The sequence below is a fragment of the Podarcis liolepis genome (genome assembly GCF_965112155.1).
Source record: "Podarcis liolepis genome assembly, chromosome: 3".
NCBI lineage: Eukaryota > Metazoa > Chordata > Lepidosauria > Squamata > Lacertidae > Podarcis > Podarcis liolepis.
The window spans coordinates 95,917,637-95,933,960 of record NC_139557.1 but is presented as its reverse complement, the minus strand read 5'-3'; the positions used below and the strand labels follow the sequence as shown (position 1 = coordinate 95,933,960).

The window sequence follows — 16,324 nt, the reverse complement described above, 5'->3', positions numbered from 1 at the left end:
AGTTATTCTACGTATGTCATTCATTCATTCATTTTCTATTTAAAACATAACTAGCCCTCTGTTCATTACAAAAAAGAAAAAAGAAAACTCCAAATTACGATTGCAACGCATTGAAAACCTTATGCATAAGAACCGACCAAACCAAAACTGGCACTGTGGTAAACTGGCACGTCAAGGAGAAATATTTAGCACAGGTTGCTCCTTGATTAGCTAGTTTACTGCAGAGAAACAATCTTAAAGGAAAAAAACCCCTGGGGGAACATTGTAGAAATATGACACAGCTACCATCTGAAATGGTGTTCTTTTATCTCAGTGCAGAGCACCTTTCAGTGGGAAAGTAGTGAGAAGAAGATTCTCACCTCTTTATTCCACAGAACACCCCTCCATCCCAAATGCAACTGGTGTGAATGGGTAGACTAGGAACCTGTACTGGTTCATTAAGTTTTTGCTATTCCAGCCTTTATGGCTGTGGCCACAATATCCACAATATCCGGATAGCTACCTTGTTCCTTTCTTTCTCTCATGTATATATGCAGGGTTTCTATACGAAGTGGAAGCCTGGAGTCGGGCCTTTTTCAGGAACATTTGTTAAAACTTTATCTTCCAAGAAATGCATTTTTCTTTCCTGTAACACAGCAGCAGCAGCAGCAGCAGATCAGACAAAATACACTGTGGCCTAGTGCACACAATGGGTAGTTGTAAGATAATGTCAAAATGCCAACCTAGTTGCAGGTGGTGTGCTGTCCGGTGAACTGACTGGCATGAAAAGCAATGACCCTGTTGACGTACTCTTTGTTCTACTGGGCAGTGATAGTGACATCAAGTGGATATATTAGTGAATTATATAGCTGAGCTGCTGTGATAAAAAGGAACTGCTCATGTCAACAAAAGGCTTGATTGTAACGCGGGCTGCTAAAATGGCCTGCTTCCTCGACTTCATTTTCAAGCTTTGCAAAATTCAGAGAAACTTGTTGCTTTTTGTAGAAGTCATAGCTTACACCAGAGGTAGTTAACCTGTGGCCCTCCAGATGTTGTTGGATTGCATCTCCCATTCCCTGACCATTGACCATCCTGGCTAGGCTAGGATGGATGTGAGGTGGAATCCAGCAGCATCTAGAGGGCTTTATGTTAGTCACCCTTAACATTCTATGCGCTCTGGCTTCCATCATGGTGTTCCATTGCACCAGAAGCGGTGTAGTCATGCTGGCCATATGACCCAGAAAGCTGTCTGAGGACAAACACTGCATTGGCACCCTCGGCCTGAAATGAGATGAGCGCTGCTCCCCATAATCGCCTTTTACTGGACTCAACCGTCCAAGGGTCCTTTACATTTTACCTTTCTATGATTCTATAGTAGTATAATAATTAATATAATATAGTTATTAGGCAGGTGCTTCTACTGTACTGCTATTGGTGAATGCTAAAAACATATCAAAATGTTTTCTCACACCAGTGTCTCCTTGTATGTGGGGAGCTAGCATCTCTACAAAGACAAAGGCGCTGTATAGCCAAGGATTTTTAGTGAGGGTGGGTAAATTCAAATAAAGGTCCCCCCCCATGTGTACCATATATTATGTCACTACTTTCTGCCACTCCCAAATGCTTAAATTAGCTCCCAGACTTGAAAGCCTAAATTTATGGGTCTGCCTGTCTTCCCTCCATTCTGAATACAGTGGTGCCCCGCAAGACGAATGCCTCGCAAGATGGAAAACCCGCTAGACGAAAGGGTTTTCCGTTTTTGAGCTGCTTTGCAAGACGATTTTCCCTATGGGCTTGCTTTGCAAGACTAAAACGTCTTGCGAGTGTTCCGATTTCCCCCCCGCTCCCCCCCTTTTCTAAGCCGCTAAGCCGCTAAGCCGCTAATAGCCTTTTAGCCACTAATCCGCTAAGCCTTTAATAGCCGCTAAGCCTTTAATAGCCGCTAAGCCTTTAATAGCCGCTAATCCGCTAAACCGCTAATAGCGCTAATCTGCTAATCTGCTAATAGGGTTGCTTTGCAAGACGAAAAAACCGCTAGACGAAGAGACTCGTGGAACGGATTAATTTCGTCTTGCGAGGCACCACTGTAAACATATCTGCACTTGCTGAGCTGTTGTACTGATACACCATATTGGTTTTTTTGTTTCATTTTTCCTTTAATCTGGGACAACTCCCTTTGACTCCCTGCCTTTTCTCCAAGGCAGATAATAGACTCAGAGTTGGAAGGGACCCTGAGGATCATCTAGTTCAAGCCCCTGCAATGCAGGAATACGCAGCTGGATCGAACCTGCGACTTTGGCGTTATCAGCACCACGCTCTAACCAGCTGAGCTATCCAGCCTGTCATAAGACCAGGCTGTCAAAAACTGGGGAGATGAGAGCTCTCAGGCAGAACATATCAAAGTTACAACAACCCCAGGTTTCTACTTGCTTCTGCTTTGAGGATAGGCAATACTAACCCAGATGGACCAATGGCCTAATCCAGCATGGCAGCTTCTTCCTATGTCATTTTCAGGAGAGGGAGTTTCAAATGTGAAGCATAAAACAGCTTTCCCTCGAATTAGCTGTAATCCAAATTTTAAGCCTCCACTGCTGAAAATGTGCATACAGGTTTCTTCCACATTAGCAACATTGACAAAACTATGGTACAAGCAGCATAAGAGAGGCCTTGTGTGAAATAATGCTCTTTTTAACCTCCTTTAAGGGCTACTGACAAAATGATCTAAGATTTGTCTAGCCTTTACATTATGCATAGAGCGGGCATGGCTGCCTGTGAGTTTTTAATTCTAACTTTTCTTTAATCTGCTCTCACCATGATCCTATTTTAAAATCCCAAGTTTCCTACCGCAGACGTGTTAGCGTTAGGACAATACAACACACACACACACACACACACACACACACACACACACACACACCAGAAAAGAGCAAGCGAGAAGGAATATGTCACATACTGACTACAGGGAAACAGTGCAAAACATCTAATCACAGCAGTGCCAGCAAACTTGAACCTGTCCGAAAGGATCCCAAGCTCTCAATGTTTAATTGCTGTTGATGGCTCTTGGTCAGTCATGCATGGCAATGCGTGTGTCACGCTGCTTCCTGCCTGTGTTCATTCCTGTCAGCCTTCACTCCAGGTGATGGAGCGTTGCTTCTCTGACCATGTTCAGAAATGGGGCGGGGGAAACAGAGCTCTTGCAGACATAGAGCAATGTGGATTCACATAGCCAAAAGCGGGGCGGGGGGCGGGGGCGGAATCAGCACCAAAATCTGGACAGCCAGGGCTGGTTTTCCTGCAACTTTTTCCTTACGTGAATGCTTAAAAAAATAAAAGTCAAACTATGGAGCGTCTGTGACCTCCAGCATTCCAATTGGCAAGCTTCGATTCTTCTGTTGAATGCAAGCTAGAGGTTGCATGGAGCAATTTGAATTACAATTGAGGTGCAATGAACATTAGCATTTTTGGTGAACTGGAGCTTTAAAACTGCTGATTTAAACAGCTAACAAGAAAGAAAGCTAGGCAGGAAAGGAGGAGGAGGGGAAACAGAGATGCAACTTAAATCATCTCGAAGCTGCATAATAGCATCCTGCCTCTTTTCTGAAAGTGATTGTTTAATGGTTTATAATACGCCAGGCCTAGATTTTGCCAAGCACTTAAATATGTGGCATGCATTAGCTATGTGTGTGTGATCTCATCCCAAACAAGCAAAGCTTATGTTACATTCTTAAATTTAAGCATCCTAGACACTAATCCTGAATGCTGCCATTCCACAACTCCACTTTCAAATTGCTGCAGTTTGTGATATTCCATTGGTAGTGACCTCCCAAGACATTTCAGTGCTTCAAAAATGCAACTAGCATGCCACATGTTAAAAATGTAATTTTTCTAATGGTTCCACAAAATCTAATGCCTGAGGTGGGTTGCATCACTTTGCCTGGCTCTATAAATTGGTGGAGCAATAGATGTACAAGGCAACTATTTACCTAGTAAATACTTATCTAAACCTATGTGTAAGCTCATTACTTTGATCACTCATGACAAGAGGGAGATCTGGACGGGAAAGAGCCGGCGACGCAACACACTCCTTTTACTAGCTGCACTGTATGGACATGACACACTGAAGCTGGATCACGTGCTATCATACTTTTCCTTAGTGCAGCACTAGTTGTGGTGGAAAAGAGCAGCTGGGGGAGGTGATGCAACAATGCAAGTTTGCAGCGCTGCTCTCTAAACCTTGTTTTCACTTGTATTGTCATCAACAGGAATGTTTTTTTGCTTTGCCTAAAAAGTCCTGTAAGTGAAACCATTGCTGTGTCATGACCAGGCAAGTTGAGATGTCAGTTAGTTCTTGCATCTTAATGCTTCTGGGGCTATTAACAACCTTGAATTAAAATCACCAACATATAAAATATTAACTATTTGAACCTGAATCAAAGTTGGTATTTATAATTTAATTATTTATTCATGTACTGAGTAATGTGCTATGTGCTGTTTTATGTTCTGCATCTGCGGAAGATAGGTAGCTGCCTTATACTGGCTCAGGTCACTGGTAAGTCTAACTCAGTTATATCTACATTTCTTATCCCAGAAATTGAACCGGGGACCTTTTGTGTGCAAAGCATGTGTTTACAAGAAAACCACATCCCTTTCCAAAATCTGTAGACTCAATTTGTCTCGCCTTCCCAAAGAAAAATGCCACCCAGACTCAAAAAAGCAGCTGGCATATAATGATGATATGAAATACCGTAACCCTCATGAGCCTATGATCTCTCTTTCACTTTGTAACTCTTAGGATGCAGTCCCAGACACATCAGGGAGTAAGTCCTGTTGAATTCAGTGAGACTTTTGAGTAGATATACATAGGACTGAGCAGTTGGACCTATAAAACATTGATCCCATGGTGATGACATATTCAATTTTGGGGGGATTATTATTATAGTGATCAAGTTTAATATTTGGTGAAATAAGACTACAGATTAATCTTCAAACTAGTTTCTCCAGTCAATTACTTTTGTGCATGATATCCTTTCTTTCTCGACATTTACTGTTTTAAAAAATTAGTACAAAACTCTGCTTGTAGTGGCAAAAGAACAATTTCATAATCATTTGGTAAGGGATTCCATTCAACCAACCAATCATTTCCATTTCCTTGGCAATTTAGAGAAAACATTCTTCATAGTTCTGGAATTAAAAGCACAACTTTTGCCAGCTGTCTAGAATAGATGTTGATGTTAATTCTTTCGGTCCTTTTTTCTTTTCTTTTTTTCTTTTTTGGTCATGGAAATAAAATGAAAGATCTCAACAAAATGATCTGGGAAAAACACAAATCTGTCCAGAAGCTAAGAACGGCAGAGGCAGGCAAAATGCTACCTTCCTCCCACTGCCCTGTCATTGTAACTGCAACCTGACATGTCAGCCTTGGGGGTGTGGTTAAAAAGGACCTGCCCTCCAGGGTATTAAAGGAAACTTCAGCATCCTTGCTCATTCGGGTCTTGTATAAAAACTGACAGATGTGTCAAAGGTATGATGGGGCGGTGAATAAGTAATAGGGCTTGACAAGCTGGACCTCATCATTCCATTCAGCCCAAGGTGAGGCAACAGTCAGGGCAATTAAAAAAAACATGCAACATTCTAGATAGGCGATTATGATATAGTTCATGTTTTTCATCTATGCTCCCTTATGTCAAAGGAAATAGATATGTATTATGAGAACACATCTAGGACCACAGCCTATACCCTGGTATAATAATGGTTTGCACTATAGTTTAAATGTCAGCTCCTTATGTTTGTTTTTACATAAAGAGTGCCGGACTTTCAACATGGATTGTGGAAAGAGCAGGTTTAAGCAGTACACATTTAATAATAAGGACAATGATTATCTGAATGATCGTCGGGCATTTTAGTCAATGGTGGTGTTACAGCATGGATCTCAGAGGTGAAGAGGCAATTATTTGTCTGCTGAACCACCCTAATCCCTAGACATCCATAGGTCAACTTCCAGCGAAGGATCCAATTCAGATATCTTTGCTTGCAAAACATACACGCTCAAATTCCTTCTCAAAGTATCCGCTTTATAAATGACACATGGATGGCAAAGTGCTGCCTAACTATGAAAAAATACAATTTCTTTAAAGAAAAGAGAGAGAGAACCTGCAAAACGCTCTATTTTTCTAGGTATCGTCTAAAGACAAAAGCCCCCAACTGTACACATTTATTTTATGTGTTTAATATCATTTTTCCAGAGGAACCTTGCAAAACACCCACCAGCAGAACTGAATCCCCCTCCCTTTGATATCTTTTTGGGGCCAGCTGACAACCTTTTTAGAAATGCCCATGCCTTCTAATTTAACCTTTTGATTTGTTTTTATGATAGTTTTTTTTATCTGCTTCATTGAAATCGCATCAACAAATTATTCTTAGTTAAGCTTTTAGCCCTCTTTTATACTGTAAACTGCTCAAAAAGTTTCGAGACTGAAGAGTGGGATATAAATATTTGGGATACATATACAAATAAATACTGCAATGACAAGGGCATGGCTAACTGTGAGCATCCAAACACAGGAGGGATGCCAAAAGGATTTATGGGTTGGCATACAGTACATTGGACGCTTTCCTCCAGTTGCAAAAGAGGACAGAAATATGAATGAAATTTGCCTTCGCTTTGTGCCACATGCAAATTTGTATCCTCTTTTGCAGCTGGAGTAAAGGGTTCAATATATAGGGTCACACACAAGTAATAAGATGTCTGACAGACAGAATGTCAACAATTGAAGCTTTCTCCATACATGTATTTCCATTTAGCCTTCCCCTGTTGTATTTCTGCCAGCCACACAACTCCTGTTTTATCTCAATAGCAACTCTTAATCATGCAAAGAACTGAAGTGTCTTGAGTTGTAAATAAGGATGAATTTGTTCAGTTTGTAATCTAATGCAAACTTATCAGTTTCACATTTCCTGTACCAACACAAAAATCAAAGTAGCTCTCTGCTCTTCCCCACAGCATTTGCAATGCAGTTCTCCAACCAAAGAATGCATACAAATGTGTATAGTGAAAAGCATGTTCATTCTTACCATAATTAGTAAAAACTATAAAAAATGAATTACATTAGGGGGAAACTGCTTGCAAAAATTCATATACATACTAGGTAAAATTCCATATAAAAATTAGTGTACAGTGGTACCTCAGGTTACAGACACTTCAGGTTACAGACTCCGTTAACCCAGAAATAATACCTTGGGTTAAGAACTTTGCTTCAGGATGAGAACAGAAATCGCGTGGCGGCAGCACAGCGGCAGTGGGAGGCCCCATTAGATAAAGTGGTACCTCAGTTTCATGTTAAGAATGGATCTCCAGAACGAATTAAGTTCTTAACCCGAGGTACCACTGTATTAGGAGCAATGAGAACAAATTTTCACATGGTTTTTTGTTTTGTTTTTAATCATAAATGTATGCAGAAATAGGGCAAACCAAACTTAAGCTTGGAAAATGAAAAACTGAGAGAAAATTACATTAAAAGATCTGTCCATTCCTAGCTGTAAGGCTAGTAGCTGTAAATTTAAATTTTTGAAAGGGAGGAGGTCAAGATTACGGGGGTTAGGACTACCATCAATTTATCTTTGGTTCTCAGTATGACATTCACTGCAAGACCAAGCGTGGTATTTCAGATGGCGGAGGGCAGGGGTAAAAGACATTTAAGATTTACAATGATTTAGGTTCAGATGCCCATGGTTGGATAAATTCAAGTTTGAATTGCTTAAAATCCAGCTGTGTAACAAGCAAGCAGGAGTCAAACCCTTCTCTCTCCCCCCCCCTCAAAAAGCATTTGAGTCTTAGATATGTATATACTCACTTCAATGTTTATACCAAAAGCAGTAACCCACCTCCAAGAATCATCCTATCTTTCTCTCAGGGGTGAATCTGCTTTCCTAAAGATCAGTCATTGCCTTGATCTCATGCCTTGTGTAAAAACACTAACGCTACACCTGGTTACACATTGTGGGAGCCCAGGTTCAGACATAATGTTAAGCCAAAGCATGCCTCAGCTTTGGGCAGTGTGGCGGCAGCAGGACTGGGGAGGAACAAAGTGCCCATGATTTTAGCCCCATGCACCAGTGTGTTCACCTTTAAACCATAGCTAAGCTTAATGCGAAGGGACGTGGGTGGCGCTGTGGGTTAAACCACAGAGCCTAGGACTTGCTGATCAGAAGTTTGGCAGTTTGAATCCCCGCGACGGGGTGAGCTCCCGTTGCTCGGTCCCTGCTCCTGCCAACCTAGCAGTTCGAAAGCACGTCAAAGTGCAAGTAGATAAATAGGTACCGCTCTGGCGGGAAGGTAAACGGTGTTTCTGTGCACTGCTCTGGTTCGCCGGAAGCGGCTTAGTCATGCTGGCCACATGACCCGGAAGCTGCATGCCGGCTCCCTCAGCCAATAAAGCGAGATGAGCGCCACAACCCCAGAGTCGGTCACGACTGGACCTAATGGTCAGGGGTCCCTTTACCTTTACCTTTAAGCTTAATGCTGGTTGAAAGTTATGTGTGAACCAGGCCAGAGTATAAGACAGGTCCCTGAAATAGGGTTGTTTCAGTTGCATGAGCTTAGGCTTGGTATGGGGATTAGAGGACTGTGCCAAAGGCTCGAAGGTAATCAAAATAATCACTGTTTGAATTGCAGGTGCCAGAGCATTTTACTTAAAGTGAAATTCAAGGTCAATTTGGAAGGTCTGAAGGATGTTGAAATGTTATTTCTCAGGAGGGTTTTGCACATCTCCATTAGAGACTGAATCCAGGTCAAAGTAGTCAACAGATTAGCATATTTCTAAGACTGCCTCTGTTACCCTAGTACTTTTTTTAAAAAAAACAGAATTTTTCAGTTAGGAAAGTGACAGGAATGAACAAATGATTAACAGGAAGACATGTAAACAACTCACAAGGAAATAGCAGAATGGCTGCATATTGGCACATAACCATCATGTAAACAGATCAAAGTGAATGCTCAAAAAGGTATTACCATGTATTTTTAAATTAGCTATATCTTTTAATTGGTTTTATACTTTAGCCTTTTTATTTTGCTATGGGCTTTTACTTATATGTGGACTGCCTTGGCATTTCTTCTTGAAATGAAAGGTGGTATATAAATTCTTTTAATACTTATAAAAATAATAATAAAGACACACATATAGCCAAACCACCAGATAAGCTTTTCACAAATAAATCAGGCTATGTGCTGAATAAAAAGGTTGTCTGGAGAAGCCCCAGTGTTCACATTCCTTCTTTCTTTTACGCTTTCTTTCTTCTGACATTTCATCTCCTGGCTTGTTTCTGCTCTTAGCAAGCTTTGTGTGTTAAGAGAGTGCCAGGCATGCACACTTTTAATGCTTCCACCCTGATGCTGTCACCCTTGTCAAATATCTGGAAGCTTCTTTGCCAGAGTGCTGCTGACATAAACTCTGGCAGAGTCCAGGAAAAAACTGTGCTTTCCCTACAGGGCCAGAAGAAGGAACTGAGAAGCTGATTGCCACCCATCAAAGTGTCTGCAAGGAATCCTTAGGAATGACCCACATGTCACTTTCCAACTTGCAGTCTGATGAGATATGTTGGAAAAGTGCCCCAAACATGCTTTAAAAGTGTAATAATATGGTTACGACCAGAGTAAACTTAAGCTTGTGTACGCAAAAGTAAGTCCTATTGAGTTCAATGAGACTTATTCCAGCATTAGCATGCATAGGATTACAGCCTATAAATTGTGTGTGGCAAAGATCATCCTCTACTAGGGCCTCAGACTTTTTACTGTACATGCTCTTTCTGGCTTTACAGAGGCATGTGGCTGCAAGTGTTTTTAGCTACTTCCACACATGAGTTTTCGAATACAAGAAGGTAAAAAAGCAAAGAGAGAGGGAGAGATATATTGCAAGCAGGTGCTAGTGATTTTGTAGCCTTATTAATCCATGGGTCGGAATAATTGTTGCACCCGAGCAGAGACAAAAGGAGCCAAACAACACCAGGGGGTTAATCCAGAGAAAGAGCGTTTTATTCTGCCATCCGGGGGGGCAGAAGGCACCTGTGTGATTCAGTTCACAAAAGACAGGCCGCACCGAAAACATTTTACAAGCAGGTTTTATCCTTTTTTCAAACCCCTTTTTTCCTCTCCCCCTTCACAGATTCTTACATAGAAATGTTGCTTTTCGTTCTCTGGCTCTGTTCCCGGAAGTATGTTGCAAGTCAATGTACCAGGACAAGGCTATCTTGGATCTGGGAAGCGAAAAGCTTTTCTGTTCTCAGCTCTGAGTTTGCTACAGCGTTTTCGTTACAGAGAGGACTGCTTAGCTCATGCTTTTTGTCTTAGAGGAAAATGCAGTTTTTAAAATGCGTACTCCGAGGCCTGGCTGGGGGGGGGGGAGATTCACAAACAGTTTTTAGGGCTTTCTGGGGTAACCCTAACTGTACCCCTGCAATTTTAATTTTATCCATTTATTTTGCTTTCTCAAGGCCTATTCATAACACCACATTGACACAACGACAGAGTAGGCCATGAGTCAGATCTAGTTCAGGGGAAGTGGATAATGTGACTTCCTGATCACAAACAAAACTCAACTTGTATTTAGCAACAACAACAACAACAAAGACAATTTGGATTTGGATACCACGTTTGTATCACATCCTACCTGATATCAGGGTCCAGGTAGCTTCATAGGTAGAGAGGTGGTCCTTGAGGTATTGTGGTCCTGAGCCATGGTGTCAGAGACTCAACTCTGAACTCGGTGCCACAAGAGGGTGAGATGTTGTTCGGCTCCAGCGTTTTGGGAGGCAGTAGTTGAGAATCCCTGAATGGGTACACTATAATGCCTTGCTTCTGACTTCGATGCTCTTACATCTTTCTAGGGAAATGAACTTCTGAAGTAGCTAAAAACTGCCCATTTTCCTGCCCTCTCCCTGTAGGCCCAAGGTGTCCAGAAAAAAGTGCAAGAGCTCTAAGTCTCTAAGGCTCAGAGAAGGCAAGTGAGTCGCCCATGACAGCAAGGAAGAGCAGCAGTAGGCCTCAAGGCTTTGAGAGTAGGCCCCTTGCAGGAAAGTGGGGCTCACCAGAAATGCCTACCCTTGATGGCCCTGAAATTTTGAGGGCAGCCAAATGAGGATGCAGTAAAAACTGCCAGCGCCAGAAGTCTAATGTGTGGTGAGTTTTTTACCATATCTTAAGCAGTCCTGCCAGGCTATGTCCACTTCCCCTCACCTAGGTTTTTGAGCCTATTGTTCCAACCCGCAGTCTACATGTGAACTTCTGTGTGTGAGGAGCTCTGAGGTGCTCCATCTAACCTCTCTTCGGTTCCTATACCAACAATCTAGGAACTTTTACCACTTTATAACTAACCTAAGTTTTATTGCCTGTGCAACTTCTGTGAAGCACTTGAACCTGACCTTTGAAGGGTTTGTAAGCAAACCATTTTTTTAACTTAACCAAAAGTGTGTTCTTTTCTTGTGCTGGGGGAAAAGGGAAACTTTGGGAAGAAACCTTTTTAAAGGGGACATTTTTGAACTTCCTTAAAGGGACTTATTTTAAAGGTCTAACGGTCTGTATCTCCATGCTTTCCTTTGCTGTATATTTTATGAATTTAAATCTCTGCTGGGTTTCTCTCACCAAGGAGTACTTGCCCCAAGCTTTGATCTTGGCATCCAGGAATTCTCCTTTATATATTTTTTCCCTGCACCAACAAGACTAGCCATTGATTTGGAAGGCATATCTCACACAATATGGAATTTAAGAATTTGTGAAGTTCTTCAACCGGGGTCCCCAATACGACATCCTTCTAGGTGCTACAAAAGTTCCCTTAGAAGAATGTCATATTGGGGACCCCCCAAAAGTGCCTGTTTATTATGGGGCATGGGGAGGGTGTCTCCTTTTTTGCCTGGTTATTTGTTTTGGAGAGGTGTTTTGCATCGGGTGTTGGCATGGGGTGTTCTGGGCATCGCCATCTTTAATTTTGTGGAAAGCGTATTTTGTGATTTCTACTAGCATTTCTTATATTTCCAAACGTGCTCTTTCATGTTGCTGTAAGTAGTTACTTCATGAAAGTAACATCTTCAAATGAGAACTATTGGTAGGAGCAGAGGGCAGGAAAGAAGCTATTTTTTATTCTGTTTTGAATGTGATATAGAAACCTGCATTGGGAGCGGGGGAATCCAAAACATCTCATTTCTGTAGTACAGAAAAGCATCCCATTATCCAAGTGCACTGGAGCTCTTTTTAAACACCAGGCTCAGGGCTCTTTTTTTAATAAAAGAAAAAATTGCTTTGAGCAAATACTGGAAAAATTTTTTTGAAAGTGAGAAATAATGTTAATGTGGAGAAGCTACCAACATAAGCCTGAATATGATAAACCAATTCATTCATCTTTAAGGAACAGTTTTATTTAACACAATTAATGCTGAAACAAATATTTAGAGTGAACTTTGGATTTGATCAGTTCTGTGTATTTACATGATATGAATTTGATTTGGGGTGTTTATCCAAGTGACACAAGTCCAACTATAGTTATCTAAGCAGCTTGGGCAACGTGCAAAATGCTCAGATAATGTGAGGACTGCTGATATGCTGATCTATGGCTCCATGGATGTCACACAGGACACATAATGAGCCTGTGAGTAATGAGAATATCCTATCTGCAAAGATTAAAAGAGAGATATTAATGATCACAGTTTGTGGGCTGGTGGAAATATTATTCACCCTATGTGCAGGGCACAGAAATGTCCTTACAGTGGTGATAAGCACAGGGGAAATAATGTTTTGAATTCACAGTATTAGGATAGATTGAAGCTGCATAGCAGCAGCACTGCTGCTTGAGGTATGCAACACAGAATAACAGCACATCTTAAGAAGGGCCGGCCCTACCATTGGGAAGTGTGAGGTGGCTGATTTTGGATGTCAGGAAAGGGCAAGTTTGTTGATTAATTAACCTTGTTATTGTAGTAGGCACCAGTAAGCACCTATGTGATTTTCTGTGGGGTATTCTGCACCCTGATTTGGGGACAGGGGTGACATTTCCTATTCTGTCTCTGGCAGAAAAATGTCTTGGACTGCTTCTGATCATAAGAGTCACATAAATGTGATTCTTCCCAGGTTTTCTGAGATGGAGAGGGAAAAACTATGTATGCTATCCTAGCCTCTTGAAGGAAGTGTCTGACTAAAATACATTTTAAGATGCTAACCAACCAGTTATGCTTATACAACTGATCAAGATGGAGTGTGGCCTGAAACTTGCTGTTATTTTACAAATGTAATATGTTCTGATCTTCCAGTGTGGATCACTTTCCACACCCAAGACAAATTGATCCACTGTATTAGTTGCTTCTTTTATAATCTAGGTGATTTCCTTTTGTATCTCCTTTTTCCCTTGAACCTCTGCCTGTTTGTCCAATATATCAGGCAAACAGATTCTGCTTGATCCGCCCCTTTTGTCAGGCACAATACCATCAAAGGCAGTGATTTGTGAGCTTGAGAGAGCAGAGACAATGTGTGCCTGGGTCACTGGTAATTAAGGAATGTCAGTGGTCAAGAAGGGCGAAAATCAGTTCAAGCCAAACTGAAGCATTTAGGTATTTTAGTGCTGCATCCTTTTAGGTCTCTCTCAGCTTATAAATATTAATTTAAAGACTACCAACAAGGACAGTAAACGGATTTAGGCATAAAACTTCCTGTCAGGAGTGATTTATGCCCAATAAAAGGAGAGCTGGATAGAGAAAGCCTGCTTCGCTAAGTTTATGATAGACAGTGAAACAGTGCCATCAAAATAAAAAGGATTCCACCATGTAGCTTTCTGTATGGGGTGCCTCCGTTCTTAATCAGCATCATGCGGGTGATGTTTTCTTATTTATTGTATTGTTTTCTTTCATAAAGACATCTGATGTGATATGGTTAAAGGTCTGGGGCAGTGTAAAGAATATAAGTGAGCTCTTATTTTTGTGTTCTTATTACCACATGCAGGGCAATGCTAACTTATCCATTTTGATGTTTTCTTTTTGCTAGCTGAGTGTTTACATTGAATATGAGCACGTCAGCATAATTTTTGGAGACATGCTTTGTCATAAAGTCAGCACCACCCAAAAAGGTGTCACTTAGGAACACAGGAAACCACATAGCAAGTCAGACCACTGCTCCATCTCTAGCTCAATATTGTCAATATTGGCAACAGATCTCCAGGGTTTCAGAGAGAGGATGTTCACAGCTCTACCTGGAGGTGCTGGAGATTGAACCTGAGGCCTTTTCGCAGGCAAAGCGGATGCTCTACCACTGAGCTTGAGACTCCCTACCAAATACCATTTGCAAAAGCACAAAAATAGACAGGTCAGGTAGATATGAATAATTACTTTTATTATAAGTTAGCTGGTGGGTAGAGACACGGGGCTGAATATTTTGCATGACTGCTTTGCTCTCGAGTGTGACTGCTTTGCTGTTAGAGGGAATGATTTTAAGGCCTGGTTTATAAGCGTCAGGAGCCACCCTGCTATGGCAGCTATTTGTGCTATGGATGATGGGGCCCATAAAAACGTAATAATTGCCCTGCTGGATCAGACCAATGACCTGTCTAGCCTGGTATCCTGTTCCCCTTTATAGCCAACCTGATGTCCACAAACTAAACATGAGAGCAGGAATCCTCCCACAGCTACTCTGACGCAATGAATACAGTGGTACCTCAGGTTAAGAACTTAATTCGTTCTGGAGGTCCGTTCTTAACCTGAAACTGTTCTTAACCTGAGGTACCACTTTAGCTAATGGAGCCTCCCGCTACCGCCGCACGATTTCTGTTCTCATCCTGAAGCAAAGTTCTTACCCGAGGTACTATTTCTGGGTTGGCAGAGTCTGTAACCTGAAGCGTCTGTAACCCGCGGTACCACTGTATTTAGATGCATAGTGCCATAGGACTTGGAGGTAGCATATACAGTAGCTACCATGACTAGTACCAATGAATAGGCCTATCCAGTCTTGGTTCAATCTCCTTTTAAAGTTGGTGACCATCGCCACATCTTGTGGTAGTGAATTCCATAGGTTAACTATGGCCCCATGTAGTTTGACAGATTAGGTGTGTTTTAAACTGTTGGCTGCTTTGATAACATTTTTTTGGTAGGGGAAAAAGTGGTATATGATGCAAATAAAAAAGTGGTATATGATGCAAATAAAAAAGTAAAAGGCTAACACTCTGTTTTTCCATAGTTTGTCTTGCTGAGACTTGAAATTCTCAGGACTCCTCCCAAAGATCTGCTTATCAGCATTCTTGTTTCCAGTCGCCACCCACTATGCAGCTGGACATATGAATCAAGCCTAATCCTTCTTTCTTTCTTTTTTTGCGGGATGTATGTTGAATCAAGAGGGACAAAATTTACAAGTGTTTCCGCTATGCAACTTTCACATTCATTCCAATAAGGCTTTTTACAAGTGGCACAAATAAGCTTTGCCAAAATGAATGAAAACTGTGTAGCAGCAGAGTTTTCACCCTAAATCAGGGCTGCAGCATTATTCTTGGCCTCTGACTGCAGAACGATTTCTGGGCTTATTGTGCCGCAGAATTTATTAACCTTGATAATCAAATTCACTCCCCTGGGGTGTTGCTTTGTTGAATGAAGTCACTTGTTCTTGCGTTATGGGAACAACAGTGAAGTCAATGAAATCTGACCACAAACCGACTTATTATGAAATTTCCTGACAACTGATTTAATGGCTTGGTCAGAAAGCAAAGTTATATGGCCCTAATTCCCTTGAAAAAGTAATTTTGTTTACAGCAGGTTCACCAAGGCTGTTTATTTTTAGAAGACATGTGGGACTGGCAACAAAACGATGCAGTGTATTCTCGCTGCCAGCCAGGCAACGGCCAAGCCTTCCACTAAGGTGCTCCATTCTATCCACCCTCCTTCTAGTGTTCCAGTTTTCCTTTCCAAGTGATTCTCAATGTTCTGTGGCTACCAAGCATGTTCAGTCTTCCTTCAGCTGTGTGTAGGCTTGCAGGGGTGGGGGTAGTTCCCTTAAGACTTTTATTATTATTAATTTATTTTTGTTGTTGTTTTAAATAGTTTTTATTGATTTTCTTTCTTGCAACAAATATCCAAGTCCCCCCCTCCCTGTTAACTTCCCTCAACTTCCATTTCTGGTTTGTTACATCAAATGGTACAATCTACTGCTTATATATGATAATATGTTTTCCCATTTTTATATTTCTTGTTCTCTGTAAATAAAATTGTAAATGTTTACAGTATTTAAATCCTGCCAGTGAGTCCATTTTTTTGTTTTTGTTTCTGCAAATATGTTGTAAAGGGTTCCCATTCTTTTTCAAAGTTACTATTGTCCTTTTCATGCAACTTG

The 16,324-nt window shown here is 41.3% G+C and overlaps 1 long non-coding RNA gene across 1 annotated transcript in view; it reads left to right on the top strand.

Moving 5' to 3' along the window:
* Positions 1-11,044: 11,044 nt before the first annotated feature.
* The window catches only part of LOC310702868, a 42,340-nt gene continuing 37,060 nt past the window's right edge, over positions 11,045-16,324 (top strand). The window contains exon 1 of the long non-coding RNA XR_014523725.1: positions 11,045-11,149. This is a non-coding gene — a long non-coding RNA (uncharacterized lncRNA). The remainder of the gene's footprint in view (positions 11,150-16,324) is intronic.